Raw genomic sequence first — 15,982 nt, forward strand, 5'->3', positions numbered from 1 at the left:
TATCGCTTGTCGTGTCATGAGGAGCCAAAATCCTATTTCATAGAAGCTGACGTATTGTTGGGAAGTATGGATCAGGGTTTTGGCACTGATGTCCTGTCTGTCACAGAGAAAGAGGTGGCTGACTACCAAACAGTTACTTTTGTGAAACAAAAATAGAAAACATTTCAGAGTAATAGCTTTGTTCAATGTTTTAAAAGCATTCCACAATGGTTTAGCACTTGTCTCTCCAACTATATTGCTGTATAACTAGCCTCCTGTAGGTTTTCAATCCCAGTTGTAACTAACCTGATTCAGTTAATCAACCAGCTAATTATTAGAATCAGGTGCTCTCCAGGAACAGGGTTGGATAGACCTGGTTTAGCACCTCACTGTCTCTGGTGAAACTGTATGAGCAACACTTCTCAATTTTAGTGTTTTAAAGAGGGTGACGGATAGTGAGCTGGTACAGGACTACAGGCGATACAGTGCATGGGCTATCTGCTGAAGAGATGCTCTTGAAACTGGCCTATTGACTCACCTGGATGGAATGTCACACACACACACACACACACACACGCACGCGCACACACACACACACACACACACACACACACACACACACACACACACACACACACACACACACACACACACACACACACACACACACACACACACACACACACACACACACACACACACACACAGCCCTAGGGAGCCCTTCTGTTATAAGGGACAGAAGGGGCCATGGCACATCATGCAGAACTTGACAACTTGTCCCTTTCAAAGAACTGGAGGCTGCTATAATGAAGGAAGAGATCTGACTGCTCCCTCTCTGGCTGTTTATCCCACAGAGAAAATACAGTTGTTGAAAGGCGCAACCATGTCCTATCAGCTTCCCCTGTTCTCACAGTCCTCTTTGGAAAACATCAAAATAATATCGTCAACCCCCCTGAGGCGCTGATGACAAGGGTGGCACTGAATTCAGTAAAACAGGAGGGAAGTATCCTTGCGGTAACTCCTGGGTGAACTTTAGTGTCTTTCCAATCTCTGCAAGATGTTGTTTTCATTCAGCTTTTACAGTAAGCTTATGTAGAGTTAATCTATAATGTTATGTAGAGCAGTCTTAATAACCATGTTTGCTCAAAACAGCTGAGTAGAAAACAACTTAACTGCCGCTACACTAATGAGTCCATTCTGATCATGGAGAAGAGGCACTGTAGTGTACAAATGATCCCAGCACCCATCCAACCCTTTCTGTCTCTCTTCCTGTAAGTCTCTCTCTCTCTGTCTCCCTCTCTCTCTCCTGCTCTCTCTCTTACGCTCTCTCTCTCCCGCTCTCTCTCCCGCTCCCGCTCTCTTGCTCTCTTTCTCTCTCTCCCCCTCTCTTTCCCTCTCTCTCTCTTTTTCTCTCTCTCTCTTTCCCTCTATTTCCCTTTCTCTCTCTCTCTCAATCCATATCTATATCTCTATTTATCTCTCTGTTTTGTGAAACCCATTTATAGGGCCATATTCCGTAACTGTAGGACAGAGTACTGCGGTTAGGTGGCTAAGTATAGGGGATTATTGCAGGGCTAGCAGGTGGGCTAGCAGGCAGGCAGCGCAAAAGTGCTTTCAAACAGGAGCAGCTCTGAGGGTATAAGTGCCAGGCGTGCCCATGCAGGAACGTATTCCTGAGAGATGTGGGAATTTGGGGAATAATAAAAAATGTATCAGCCTGTGAAGTTAAAGATGACAAAGATGCCGTGGAGGAGAACCAAGCTGATGCCTGTACAACGACCATTAAAGGCTTTAATGTGCTGCATTGTGGTTAAACACCGTTATTGTCTCTAATTAAAAGAAAAGTGTTAAGTTGCAACCAGACACTGTTCTGAGGTCAGAGATACTTTTTCCATCTAATGGTTAAGGTTAGGATTAGGAGAAGGTGAGTTGATCCTAAATCTTCCAGTCTGAGTCTAATAAAACCAGACCAGGCAGAGATGTTCCTGTTAACTTCTGGTCTGATTGTTTCTTTGTACTCATTACTCAATGCGAACTAGTACAGATGTAGGATCTTAATTTGAGCCAGTTTTCTTCAGCAGGAAAATAATCCTGCAGCAACAGGAAATGTGAGTTATGTGGATTATATGGATAATTAGTGGACATTTTTGTAAGGGTTAATTATTTTTTCTTGATTAAAGTGGCAATTACAAACTTCAGAAGCCTTTTTAAACAATCAATCAATCACATGTATTTATAAAGCCCCTTTTACATCAGCAGGTGTCACAAAGTAGAGGAAAAGGAGGAAATGCAGATGCAGAAGTTTTGCATTTCCTGGATAGCAGGAAAGTTCTCCTGCAACCGAGTGATCAAAATAAGCCCCTACGTCTGTATGTAAACTGTTTGAGATCTGCCTTTATGTTGGGAAAGAGAAAGAACTGAGGACATCAGCTGGGTTATACTGAGTGAAAACAGCCAGGGCCTCACGTTAAAACAAATACACTGACCATGATTACTGGGTTAAGTCCTTATAAAACTGTAGGGACTGGGGAAAAAGCACAGTGGTCTTATATTCAGAGGTTAGTGATACCGTCTGGAGAGCCAGACACAACATTGGGAGAGAACAACTGGAAGTCTAGAGGCCTGAAGTACATTTCTACTGCTGTTGCTGCTGCTAGATGGAAAAAGCAGATGAATAAGATGGAGTGGCACATTCACAGTACTTAAGAGGCCATTAGAGTAGTTCAAAAGACAGGTCATTAAATGGTCATGATATTTATTGAAGTAGTGTACTAGATTGGATTTACTGTATATGCTGAAGAGCTTTTCATGAAGCATAACAATACCCATGGGAAAAATAAATATGAACCTGACAAAAAGCCTACAGAAGTCTCTCATAGCAAAAAAATGAAATATATTGGTAAAATATGCACCGCAGTATTTGGGTAACAAAAGTCAATGTTGGTTGAACAGTGTCAAAACAACTTTTGAAATATGGACAATTGTCACGGATCGCTAGGAGTGGTGGGTGTGGTGTCAGGTGCAGAGAGCAGTGCTTCCAATGAATACGTTTTATTCAGCTGGGTCCAGACAACAACCAGGCAAAATGACAAAAGTCCCCCAACCAGGGGAAATAACGGACAACAAACACATAAGAGCAAAATAATAATACACCACTGACATAAAGGATAAACCCGCACAAAAGCATGCGGGACCTGGGAGTTTAAACAGCCCCTTAATTAACAACAAATAACATACAGGTGAAAACAATCAAGACAAAACCAACAGAAAAGAAAAAGGAATCGGTGGCAGCTAGTAGACCGGTGACAACGACCACCGAGCGCCGCCTGAACAGGAAGAAGAGCTACCTTCGGTGGCAGCTAGTAGACCGGTGACGACGACCGCCGAGCGCCGCCCGAACAGGAAGAAGAGCTACCTTCGGTGGCAGCTAGTAGACCGGTGACGACGACCGCCGAGCGCCGCCCGAACAGGAAGAAGAGCTACCTTCAGTGGAAGTCGTGACAACAATATGCATTCCCAGGAACAATGAAACCATGGCCTTAAGTCAGAGAGGAAAACAACCTCAACAGAGGTATCTGGTCTTTAATCTACAGGAGTAAGCAATCAGCCCAGCTCTGATAGGTTGTGATCTGAAAGGACCACCCATAACAACCTGCTGTGGACAGCATGTGGACCCACTTTCCACATGAAGTGTGTGTGTGTGTGCGCGGTAGGTGTGTGTGCATGCACGTGGGGTCTTTCTTGACCTGATGTTTTCTTTTTGCAACAAATCCAACAACTTATCCTAAGCTCTGCAATACAGTATGTATTTCATATACATTACTACATAGAAGGCGGCAGGTAGCCTAGCAGTTAAGAGCGCTGGGCAAGTAACCAAAAAAGTTGCTGGTTCTAATCCTCATGCCGACTAGGTAAAAAATCTATCAATGTGTCCTTGGGGAAAAAAATGATTGAATCAATGTTGTTTCCATGTCATTTCATCCCCAAAAATCAATGTGGAAAACTGATTGGATTTGCAAAACATTGTCAACGTCAGGGCACTTAATCTTTTTGAACCGACTTTGAACCTAAATCCAATGACATGATGACATTTGTTGTTGATCTCACGTTGAATTCCCGTTAGTTGACAACTTAACCAAATGTAAATCAGATGTTGAACTGACGTCTGTGCCCAGTGGGTTAACCCTAATTGCTCCTATAAGTGGCTTTGGATAAGAGTGTCTGCTAAATGACTAAAATGTCAAATTTAGTGGGACACATACAGAGAGAATCCCAAACCACGTGATTCTATAGCCTACAGTATGATGGCATCTATGGAATAAGGACTGCAATCATGCTGGTCTCCTCTTCTTCGATGGCTTCCACAGAGAAAGAAAATATAATGTATCACAAACCAGTTTATCCATAAATAAACAGAAGTGTCCATGGGGGCTAACCATTTCAGAGAAACTTCTAGAAACCAAAAAGCAAATAAAAATGAGTAAAGAGACAGGCTACTTACAGATGTAGGATTTTAATTTGAGCCAGTTTGCTACAGCAGGGAAATAATCCTGCAGCAACAGGAAATGTGAATTATTATGTGGATTATAAATAACAGACATGTTTGTAGAGGTTGCTACATTTTTTTTGTAAGGGAAAATCAAACCTTAAATGTCCTCAAATTTCTCCTACAACAGGGTGATCAAATTTAGATCCTACATCTGTATGTCAGAATGTCAAAATGTTTTTCTTTGGAAAATAGATTCTGCAGCACCTTGGGTCTATGAGTTGTAGGCTACTAGTTAGAGTATAATTACAATTATCTTTCTAACATCAACCAAACTCTTGTGACAGACAGCCTATTCAGAAGCTGGACTCGTCATCTTGTCTCTTAGGCCTGTGTGACTGTACAGGGAGAAAGAACAGAGCAGAGAAATAGTTACATAACGCATTTCTTCACAGTAAAACAACCCTTCTGAGATCAGGTCCAGGTTACTGTGCCACAAACGGCACCTTATGCTCTACACAGTGCACTACTTTTGACCACAGTCCTACGAGCCCTGGTCAACAGTAGTGCACTATATAGGAAATAGGGTTCCGTTTGGGACGTAGACATAGTTCTAAATCCCTGCAGAGGGCGGGAGGAACAAATGAAATAGTTTCAGGGCCTGCATTGCAGCTGTTCGACACATTGGTTGATGTGTTTCACGGTAATCTCTCTCACAGGACAGACAACAATACTGGACAGGAATCAGAGGTGGTGTTTACTAACATTCCCTACCACAGCTTGTCTCTGAGTAGCGATAGGATGAGGCAGAGACACAGTACATGTCTAGCAGAAGCAACTCTGAAAATGCAAGCTATCTAGTCTTGAATGCATTGAATACTATTATGAGGGTCTAGGGATGTGTATAGTTCACCAAGCAGATAAAGAATAGAATGTGGATATACAGTTGAAGTCAGAAGTTTACATACAACTTAGCCAAATACATTTAAAATCAAGTTTTCACAATTCCTGACATTTAATCCTGGTAAAAAAAATCCCTGTTTTATGTCAGTTTGGATCACCATTTTATTTGAAGAATGTGAAATGTCAGAATAATAGTAGAGAGAATGATGTATTTCAGATTTAATTTCTTTCATCACATTCCCAATGGGTCAGAAGTCTACATGCACTCAATTAGTATTTGGTAGAATTGCCTTTAAATTGTTTAACTTGGGTCAAACATTTCGGGTAGCCTTTCACAAGCTTCCCACAATAAATGAGGTGAATTTTGGCCCATTCCTCCTGACAGAGCTGGTGTAACTGAGTCAGGTTTGCAGGCCTCCTTGCTCGCACACACTTTTTCAGTTCTGCCCACAAATTTTCTATAGGATTGAGGTCAGGGCCTTGTGATGGCCACTTAAATACCTTGACTTTGTTGTCCTTAAGCCATTTTGCCACAATCTTGGAAGTATGCTTGGGGTCATTGTCTATTTCGAAGACCCATTTGCGACCAAGCTTTAACTTCCTGACTGATGTCTTGAGATGTTGCTTCAATATATCCACATAATTGTCTTACCTCATGATACCATCTATTTTGTGAAGTGCACCAGTCCTGCAGCAAAGCACCCCCACAACATGATGCTGCCACCCCCGTGCTTCACGGTTGGGATGGTGTTCTTTGGCTTGCAAGCCTCCCCCTTTTCTCCAAAAAGGACAATATTTGTCCCCATGTGCAGTTGCAAACCGTAGTCTGGCTTTTTTATGGCAGTTTTGGAGCAGTGGCTTCTTCCTTGCTGAGCTGCTTTTCTGGTTATGTCAATATAGGACTCGTAGGACTCGCTGCGTGGTCCCATGGTGTTTATACGTGCATACTATTGTTTGTACAGATGAACGTGGCATCTTCAGGCATTTGGAAATTGCTCCCAAGGATGAACCAGACTTGTGGAGGTCTACAATTGTTTTTCTGAGGTCTTGGCTGATTCCCTTTGATTTTCCCATGACGTCAAGCAAAGAGGCCCTGAGTTTGAAGGTAGGCCTTGAAATACATCCACAGATACACCTCCAATCGACTCAAATTATGTCAATTAGGCTATCAGAAGCTTCTAAAGCCATGACATCATATCCTGGAATTTTCCAAGCTGTTTAAAGGCACAGTCAACTTAGTGTAAACTTCTGACCCACTGGAATTGTGATACAGTGAATTATGTAAACAATTGTTGGAAAAATGACTTGTGTCATGCACAAAGTAGATGTCCTAACCGACTTGCCAAAAATATAATTTATTAAGAAGAAATTTGTGGAGTGGTTGAAAAACGAGTTTTAATGAGTCCAACCTAAGTGTATGTAAACTTCCGACTTCAACTGCATCTATACAGTGAGCTCTAAAAGTATTGGGACAGAGACACATTTTTTGTTGTTTTGGCACTTTGGATTTTAAATCATACAATGACTATGAGGTTAAAGTGCAGACTGTTAGACATTTTTGCACTTTTTGTACATAAACCCCCATTTTAGGGAACCAAAAGTATTGGGATAAATTCACTTGTATATAAAAGTAGTAAAAAGTTAGGTATTTGGTCCTATATTCATAGCACGCAATGGCTACATTAAGCTTGTTACTGTAAAAATATGTTGGATGCATTTGTTGTTTGTTTTGGTTGTGTTTCAGATTATTTTGTGCCCAATAGAAATGAATGATAAATATTGTATTGTGTCCTTTTGGAGTCACTTTTATTGTAAATAAGAATATAATATATTGTTTAACACTTTTACTTGAACGTGAATGCTACCATGATTATGAATAATCCTGAATTAATTGTGAATAATGAGGAGTGAGAACGTTACAGAGGGTCAAAGATCATACCCCCTAACTTCTCCACAAATCCACAGTAGTTGAAAGCTATGTAAGGGCCAACTGAGCCTTCTTGTAATAAAACGACATGTTTATATAAACAGTACACTTACACTTTGACTGTAAACTTAACATTGATCAGTAGGTCACTGCACAGCCTGTCAGCTGGATCATGTTATTTGATGCATTGCTGTGAGTGTGTGTGTGGTGAGTGTGTGTGTGGTCTTAAGGGCCCCTAGAAATGCAGGTTACATTGTACTATGTGGTGGGGTCTGGGGCTCATACAGCGTGTCAGAGGATAAAGATGGATGTGGCTATTTGCCAGCCACAGGGGGAAATGGAGGCTAATGCTGTCCAGATGTGATGTGATCCTGTCCCATTGGCAGGTGAGGGTCCCTGGAGGCTTAGAATAATGTGGTGGGGGCACTAGTCATTTTAATCCAGCCATTTTATCCACTATCTTGCAAATTAGAATGTTGGTGGGGTAAAAATGTTATTGAATGTTATAGAATGTTGGTAGGCTCAAAATGAAAGTTCTATATTGTTCTAGCATGTTGGTGGAATGACAAAAATGGCCATTAGGATATCTCTTCAAACTGAATGCCACCAACATGTGCCTGGATGAGTGGTGTGGATAGATACGCAGGTGTGTAAATACCTTTAGCAGAGCTACCCCTATGGGACGAGGCATTTGCGTTTGACAGTTTCCAGGTATTTTTAATGGCAGTAAGCAGACAACAGAGTGCTGAACTCTCCCATGGGGACGGCATTGTCTGTGTTTGTGTGTGTGTCTGTGTGCGTGTTTGTGTGTGTTTGTGCGTGTGTGTGTGTATGAAGGAGTATGCTGGTCCATAGGTCCCATGTACACTCATCTGCTGTCTCACTGCTAGCGTCGGTGACTTTGTATTTGTGTGTCCCTGTCCTGAATGACACCTATTGGACAAAATCAGCTGTGGTGTGTACTGTATAAGGTACAGTATAAACAATTCAAGTTCACTTTCCTGTTTTTATTGTGTGTAGCTAAGACTGATTAAGTTATTTCAACCTTCTCTGAAAATGTTACATCTGTATCAAACATTGACCTCATCCCCCACTTTACCCGAAGTGTTAGATTCAAATACTCTTAGATACATCATCTATATGAAGTGTTAGTTTCAAATACTCTTAGATACATCATCTATATGAAGTGTTAGATTCAAATACTCTTAGATACATCATCTATATGAAGTGTTAGCTTCAAATACTCTTAGATACATAATCTATATGCAGTGTTAGATTCAAATACTCTTAGATACATCATCTATATGCAGTGTTAGATTCAAATACTCTTAGATACATCATCTATATGCAGTGTTAGATTTTCAAGGATTGTGGTTTCAGATGAGTGCATGACAGGTCTCTGCTCTCTGATCAAGCTCATTACCTCAGCTTCAGCAGTGTCCTCAAATCACCTTCACCTCATATCCTGTATAAACAACTCTGCTTTAAAAAAGACAGGGAGTTACATTCTAATGACTGGCCCAGACAGTACTACGTAAACAACTTAACTTTATTCCCGTGCATACAGTATTTGGTGTATTTGACTACTAAGCAAAAATAGATTGACATAGTGTCTTATAGAGTTTCAGTTAGTGTCAGGGTAATTCCCTATGGCTAAAATGTCACTGATCTCAGTGTGAAGAGCTACATGTCAGGACACAGCATGGCACAACTGGTCGTCTATGTACGTATGCCTCAACAGAATACACTGTTCAAACCAGTTTGTGGCTTACCTAAGTATGTGGAGACACATACTTCTCTGAGGCAGCCAAAACACTGCTTTGGGTCGGGCTGGCCTGCACTGCCCAGGATTGTGAAGTGATGTCTGGTCTCTTCAGCTCTACCCTGATTACACGTTTCTGCTGCCCAGTCATCTATCGTTCAGATCGTACCATATGTGTGTGTGTGTGTGTGTGTTTGCTATGGCCTGATAAAAGGACAAACTGCTGAGAAGATGTCTATGAGAGCACTAACACAACAACATGTCATTAGAGTAAAGGCGCAGTCATGCTTTTGATCTATGGCCTCTGCTAGGAAACACGATAATGACAACTGCCAGGTCCTACTGTTTAACCCTAATGTAAGTGACATCATATGTTGGTTTTCAAAGAGCATTGTGAGGGATATATAGATCAAGGTATGCTATTGTTATATGTCGTAGTCCAGAGTGTGTCTGTGTATAAATATATATACACACTAGACATTATGGACAGTATGTGGATAAAATGTTTAGTATACAGTATCTGTAGAATACGTAGGATAGAACAGTATATATTGAATACAGAAATAGTTGTGGCATTGACTAGAATTCATATAAATCTGTTATGTTTTAACGAGCTCCAGTAAACTCTCAAACATTGAGTTATGCAATGAATGCTCACTACAAGGAGCAATATTTAGAAAGAAAGAAAGCATTAAAACTTGTTTGTGGTGAAATCCACAAAAACACATCAGCTCCCTCAAGACACACAGTAGACTAGTAACTGGTTCAGACATGAGTGAGTATGTGACTCATGAGAGGGTGCTGTATGTCTATGTATGTGTCAGTCGTGCTAGTAGAGTAATGATACCCCTCTGAGCCTAGCTGGGCTGCAGGGACACTCCTCTCCCTCACAGGGTCCGTGCCAACTGCCAAGGCCCACAGAATGACTTCCTGCTGGGGCAGAGAGAGAGACCAACCCTGGTCCTCTTGTACATCATGAAATACCTAACAATTATATTCTAGTCATATCCATCCTATTCAACTATTGCTGTGCATACTATTCTATCCACACATTCTTGAGATATACTATATATTCTATCCACATACTGTCCATAATGTCTATACATCCCGTCACATACTGTACATATTTATTCTCTGGACTGTTGGAGCTAGGAACACAAGCATTTCACAACACCCGCAATAACATCTGCTAAGTATGTGTATGCAACCAATAACCTTTGATTTGACAAAGAAGCTCACTGTCAAAATGTTGATACAGCTACAGTCTTAGTTCCACCAGTCTACACCTTGCCAATTCAGGTCAGCATTTTCCTTGCTCTAAAAGACTCATGTCCAACGACTGGGTATACCACCCCCCAATGCCCTGAGCTGGGGTGCTCTCAGTGGCTCATACACAGAGATATCGCCCCACCTGCTGGACATGAACTGCAAACGTCTATAACCTAAATTCTGACTGATTTTTCCAGTTCTGAGTAAATATGAAGGAGACAATGTAAGAGGGGCAATGGTTTCTAGTAAACTATAGTATTTATTGTTTTATCAGTATAACAGAATCATGACAGATAAACAGAGCATCTGCATTTCATATACTCAATAATAATAACAGAATAAGCATTGTTTGTTCCATTTGCATTGCCAGTTAGAACCTGTAGTTAAAATACTGTTGTAGGAATTTGGGAAAGTTAGATGTGACAGGTCTTTGGGTAAGTTAGATGTGACAGCAAGCCTGTGTAGGTCTTTGGGTAAGTTAGATGTGACAGCAAGCCTGTGTAAGTCTTTGGGTAAGTTAGATGTGACAGCAAGCCTGTGTAGGTCTTTGGGTAAGTTAGATGTGACAGTTAAAACATTACTTTTGATATTATGGATTGTCAGTCCTTGCATCCGTAGGTCTGTCTATTAATCTGCGAGTGGTTACATTTTTCCAGGCCCATCCCTCAGCTTTTTACCAAAACAGAGGCAAGGCGACCGTTTTATTATTGTTTAATCTGGGATTTGCCCTATAAACAGCTGCATATTATCAAGATATCAAAGTGTTACAAAGAAAAGTTAAACAATAGGCCTATAGAAAATGCAGCAAACACTCTAAAAAGAAAAGGTACCTGGAGTATCCTTTAGGGGTTCTTCAAATTGAAACTGTGGGGGGAACCCCTATAAGGTCCTCGAAGAACCCCTTTTAATGGATCCTCAAAGAACCTTTTGAAGAACCCCTTTTAATGGATCCCCAAAGAACCTTTTGAAAAACCCTTTTTAATGGATCCTCAAAGAACCTTTTGAAGAACCCTTTTCATGGATCCTCAAAGAACCTTTTGAAGAACCCTTTTCATGGATCCTCAAAGAACCTTTTGAAGAACCTTTTGGGGTACATTTTTGAACTACCCCCCTCCCCTGTTATTATTATTAATAATAATATGCATAACAATAACAATAACACACTATTTTAGTTATCAGTGTTTTTAGTGGTAAAGCAGGTAGCCTAGTGGCTAGAGTGTTGGGCTAGTAACCGAATGGTTGCAAGATCGAATCCTCGAGCTGACAAAGTAAAAATCTGTTGTTCTACCCCTGAACAAGGCAGCTAACCCACTATTCCAAGGCCGTCATTGTAAATAAGAATTTGTTCTTAACTGACTTGCCAAGTGAAATAAAAAAATCTAAATATGAGGTTAACTCCCAGCAGAATCCCAAGTCCCATGACATATATATATATCCTCTGGCATGTTGATGTTCTCTGGATCCATAGCCAGAATGATTTTGGGATGCATGGTGATCAAATAGGTTTCCAGTTATATTGATCAGAGGTGTAGGGAGGGTGAAATCTGTGAATCCCAAAAATAGTAATTATACAGATGTTTAACAAAACATGCACACCACTGTATTCATACCTTGGTTTTTGTAGTAAATGTGAATTTAATAAACTGTTTTGATAATGGATTTCGTACACATACGTTGTCCATAATGTAGAGGCCTATGGAATGTTCATTGAAGAGGTAAGGGTGGAGGATGGTACATATGATCTACATAACCAATACCAATTGACATACCTTTGTATGCCTTCTCGTCTGTATACCTGCAGACACAGACACAAAATTGAGCAGTACCAATACCAATTGACATACCTTTGTATACCTTCTCGTCTGTATACCTGCAGACACAGACACAAAATTGAGCAGTACCAATACCAATTGACATACCTTTGTATACCTTCTCGTCTGTATACCTGCAGACACAGACACAAAATTGAGCAGTTCAGTCATCTGCACACAATACATATTCTCATAGCCTACAGTACATATTCTTACCTCTTTATTGATTGAAATACCTTGAATGGTGTCCATTTTCTGTTTTAGAAAGATTTGCACAAATATGAAAATATAGATGGTATCATCATAAAACAACATCAATTTAGATCATACAAACCTTACCTTAAATTGAGGAGATCTTTACATTTTTCAGACTGCCCCTACTGTCCTTTCAAATCCAAATGTTTCTGTTGGGCAGTTAGGTTCCTGCAAGAACCCACACCAACTAAGGAGGTTACTCAACAAACAAAAACACCTCCTATAGGGTTCTTGTGTCACGCCCTGGTCTTAGTATTTTGTGTTTTCTTTATTATTTTGGTCAGGCCAGGGTGTGACATGGGTTATTTATGTGGTGTGTTTTGTCTTAGGGTTTTTGTAGGTCATGGGATTGTGGTTAGTGGGGTTGTCTAGAATAGTCTATGGCTGCCTGGAGTGGTTCTCAATCAGAGGCAGGTGTTTATCGTTGTCTCTGATTGGGAACCATATTTAGGCAGCCATATTCTTTGAGTGTTTTGTGGGTGATTGTTCCGGTCTCTGTGTTTGTTTGCACCCGATAAGGCTGTTTAGATTTTCACGGCACGTTTCTTGTTTTGTATTGTTCGTGTTTATCTTTTATTAAAGATGAATCAAAATAACCACGCTGCATTTTGGTCCTTTCCTTCGACGAAAGAAAACCGTAACATCTTGGAAGAATCTTTTGGGGGCAATTTTCAGTGCCAAGAACCCTAAGGCTCTTCGAAGAACTTTGATGATCTTAGATGAACCCTTGTTAAACCCCTTATTTTTAGAGTGTATGGAATTCATTTCTCACATGTAAATAGCACTTTTCAGTAGTGCTCAAAGCATGACATTCCATAAGCGCAGTGTTTATTTCAGTCCTCCATGACAAAATCATAAACACCAGAGTAGAGCTGACTAATAAGTCCTTCGTTTTGGGGCTATGCTCAGGTAAAACTATTGGCTAACCTGTACTTCCATATTTCCAAGTCCTATTCTTGAAGCTCAAGGGGTATAACATTTATTGAAATTACTGGTATTCTGATAGATCTACGGTATTATATTATGTTAATATTATAAATATAGTCGGAACAACATTGCCTGGATACAGTGTGTACAGTGCCTTCGGAAAGTATTCATACCCCTTGACTTTTTCCACATTTTGTTACGTTACAGCCTTATTCTAAAATGGATTGCATTTAAAAAAAATCCTCAGCAATCTACACACATTAACCCATAGTGACAAAGCGAAAACAGGTTTTTAAGTATTCAGAACCTTTGCTAGGAGACTCGATTTGAGCTCAGGCGCGTCCCCTTTTCATTGATCATCCTTGAGATGTTTCTATAACTTGATTCGAGTCCACCTGTGGTAAATTCAAATGATTGGACATGATTTGTAAAGGCACACACCTGTCTATATAAGGTCCCACAGTTGACAGTGCACGTCATGAGGTCGAAGGAATTGTCCATTTGTCCAGAGCCTCGAGACAGGATTGTGTCGAGTCACAGATCTGGGGAAGGGTAGCAACATTTATTTTCCAGCATGAAGGTCCCAAAGAACACAGTGGCCTCCATCATTCTTAAATGTAAGAAGTTTGGAACCACCAAGACTCTTCCTAGAGCTGCCCTTCCAGACTCACTCCACTGACAAAAATCAGGAGGATCTAAATTTAACTTTGTAGAAAACCCTAGATGCAGTCGCACCTCTAAAAACCAAAAACATTTCTGACAAGAAATTAGCTCCCTGTTATACAGAACATACCCAAGCCCTGAAACAGGCTTCCAGGAAATTGGAACAGAAATGGCGCTTCACCAAACTGGAAGTCTTCCGAATTGGTTTAAAAGACAGAACCGTGCAATATCGAAGAGCCCTCACTGCTGCTCAATCAGCCTACCTTTCCAACCTGATTGAGGGGAATAAAAACAATCAAACATTTATTTTTGATACTGTTGCAAAGCAAACTAAAAAGCAACATTCCCCAAGGGAGGATGGAATTCACTTCAGCAGTGACTAAGTTATTAACGTCTTTGAAAAAACTATAATGATCACTAGAAAGCAAATTACGGATTCTAGGTTGGAACCATCCAGGGTGGTGATGCTAATTCACAGCAAACAGTATCTGCTGTAAAAACTGTTCCCATTGTGTAGAGACCAGGGTCTGGCTCTGGAGTCATCTCTCCCAGGTACCTTAAAGAACAGAAACACCAACTCATGCTATGGAATGCGGTCTTGTTAGGTTTATCACCCCAAAGCATCGTAAATCCTCTGACAGTTTTAACCCCCATAGAGGTCCACTTTCAGTTCATACAGACAGAATAGAGTTATAAGAATCCTCTATTATTTTGCATAAAACAACCATTTGATGCAATAACAGTATTATAACATAATCTTGTAATTTCTCTCACAACCCCTACCAATGTCTGTGAGTATAACAGAACTGAAATAGCAGGCGAAACCCCGAGGACAAACCATCCCACCCCCAAAAAATGTTCAAAATGTTCAATTCTAGATTAGATTACTGCAACGCTCTACTCTCCGGCTACCCGGATAAAGCACCAAATAAACTTCAGTTCGTGCTAAACACTGCTTCTAGAATCTTGACTAGAACCAAAAGATGTATTCATATTATCCCAGTGCTAGCCTATCTACACTGGCTTCCTGTTAAGGATAGGGCTGGTTTCAAGATTTTACTGCTAATCTACATTACATTGACTTGCTCCTACCTATCTCTCCGATTTGGTCCTGCTGTACATACCTACATGTAAGCTATCGTCACAAGATGCAGGCCTCCTTATTGTCCATTGAATTTCTAAGCAAACAGGAGGAAGGGCTTTCTCCTATAGAGCTCAATTTTAATGGAATGGTCTGCCTATCCATGTGAGAGATGCAGACTCAGTCTCAACCTTTAAGTCTTTACTGAAGACTCATCTCTTCAGTAGGTCCTATTTTTTTATATTTTTTATTTTATTTCACCTTTATTTAAATAGTCCATGGTGGTGAAGTAATTACAATATACCAATTAAACACAGGAGTGATAGATGTTCAGAAGATAAATGTGCAAGTAGAGATACTGGGGTGCAAAGGAGCAAGATTAATAAATAAATACAGTATGGGGATGAGGTAATTGTATAGACTATTTACAGATGGGCTATGTACAGGTGCAGTGAACTGTGAGCTGCTCTGACAGCTGGTGCTTAAAGCTAGTGAGGGAGATATAAGTCTCCAGCTTCAGTGATTTTTGTTGTTCGTTCCAGTCATTGGCAGCAGAGTACTGGTAGGAAAGGTGGCCAAAGGAGGAATTGACTTTGGGGGTGACCAGTGAGATACACCTACTGGAGCGCATGCTACCTGTGGGTGCTGCTATGGTGACCAGTGAGCTGAGATAAGGTGGGGCTTTACCTAACAAAGACTTGTAGATGACCTGGAGCCAGTGGGTTTGGCACCGAGTATGAAGCGAGGGCCAGCCAACGAGAGCATACAGGTCGCAGTGGTGGGTAATATATGGGGCTTTGGTGACAAAACGGATGTCACTGTGATAGACTGCATCCAATTTGTTGAGTAGAGTGTTGGATGCTATTTTGGAAATGACATCGCCGAAGTCAAGGATCGGTAGGATAGTCAGTTTTACGAG

Source organism: Oncorhynchus clarkii, chromosome 23 (genome assembly GCF_045791955.1).
Source record: "Oncorhynchus clarkii lewisi isolate Uvic-CL-2024 chromosome 23, UVic_Ocla_1.0, whole genome shotgun sequence".
NCBI lineage: Eukaryota > Metazoa > Chordata > Actinopteri > Salmoniformes > Salmonidae > Oncorhynchus > Oncorhynchus clarkii.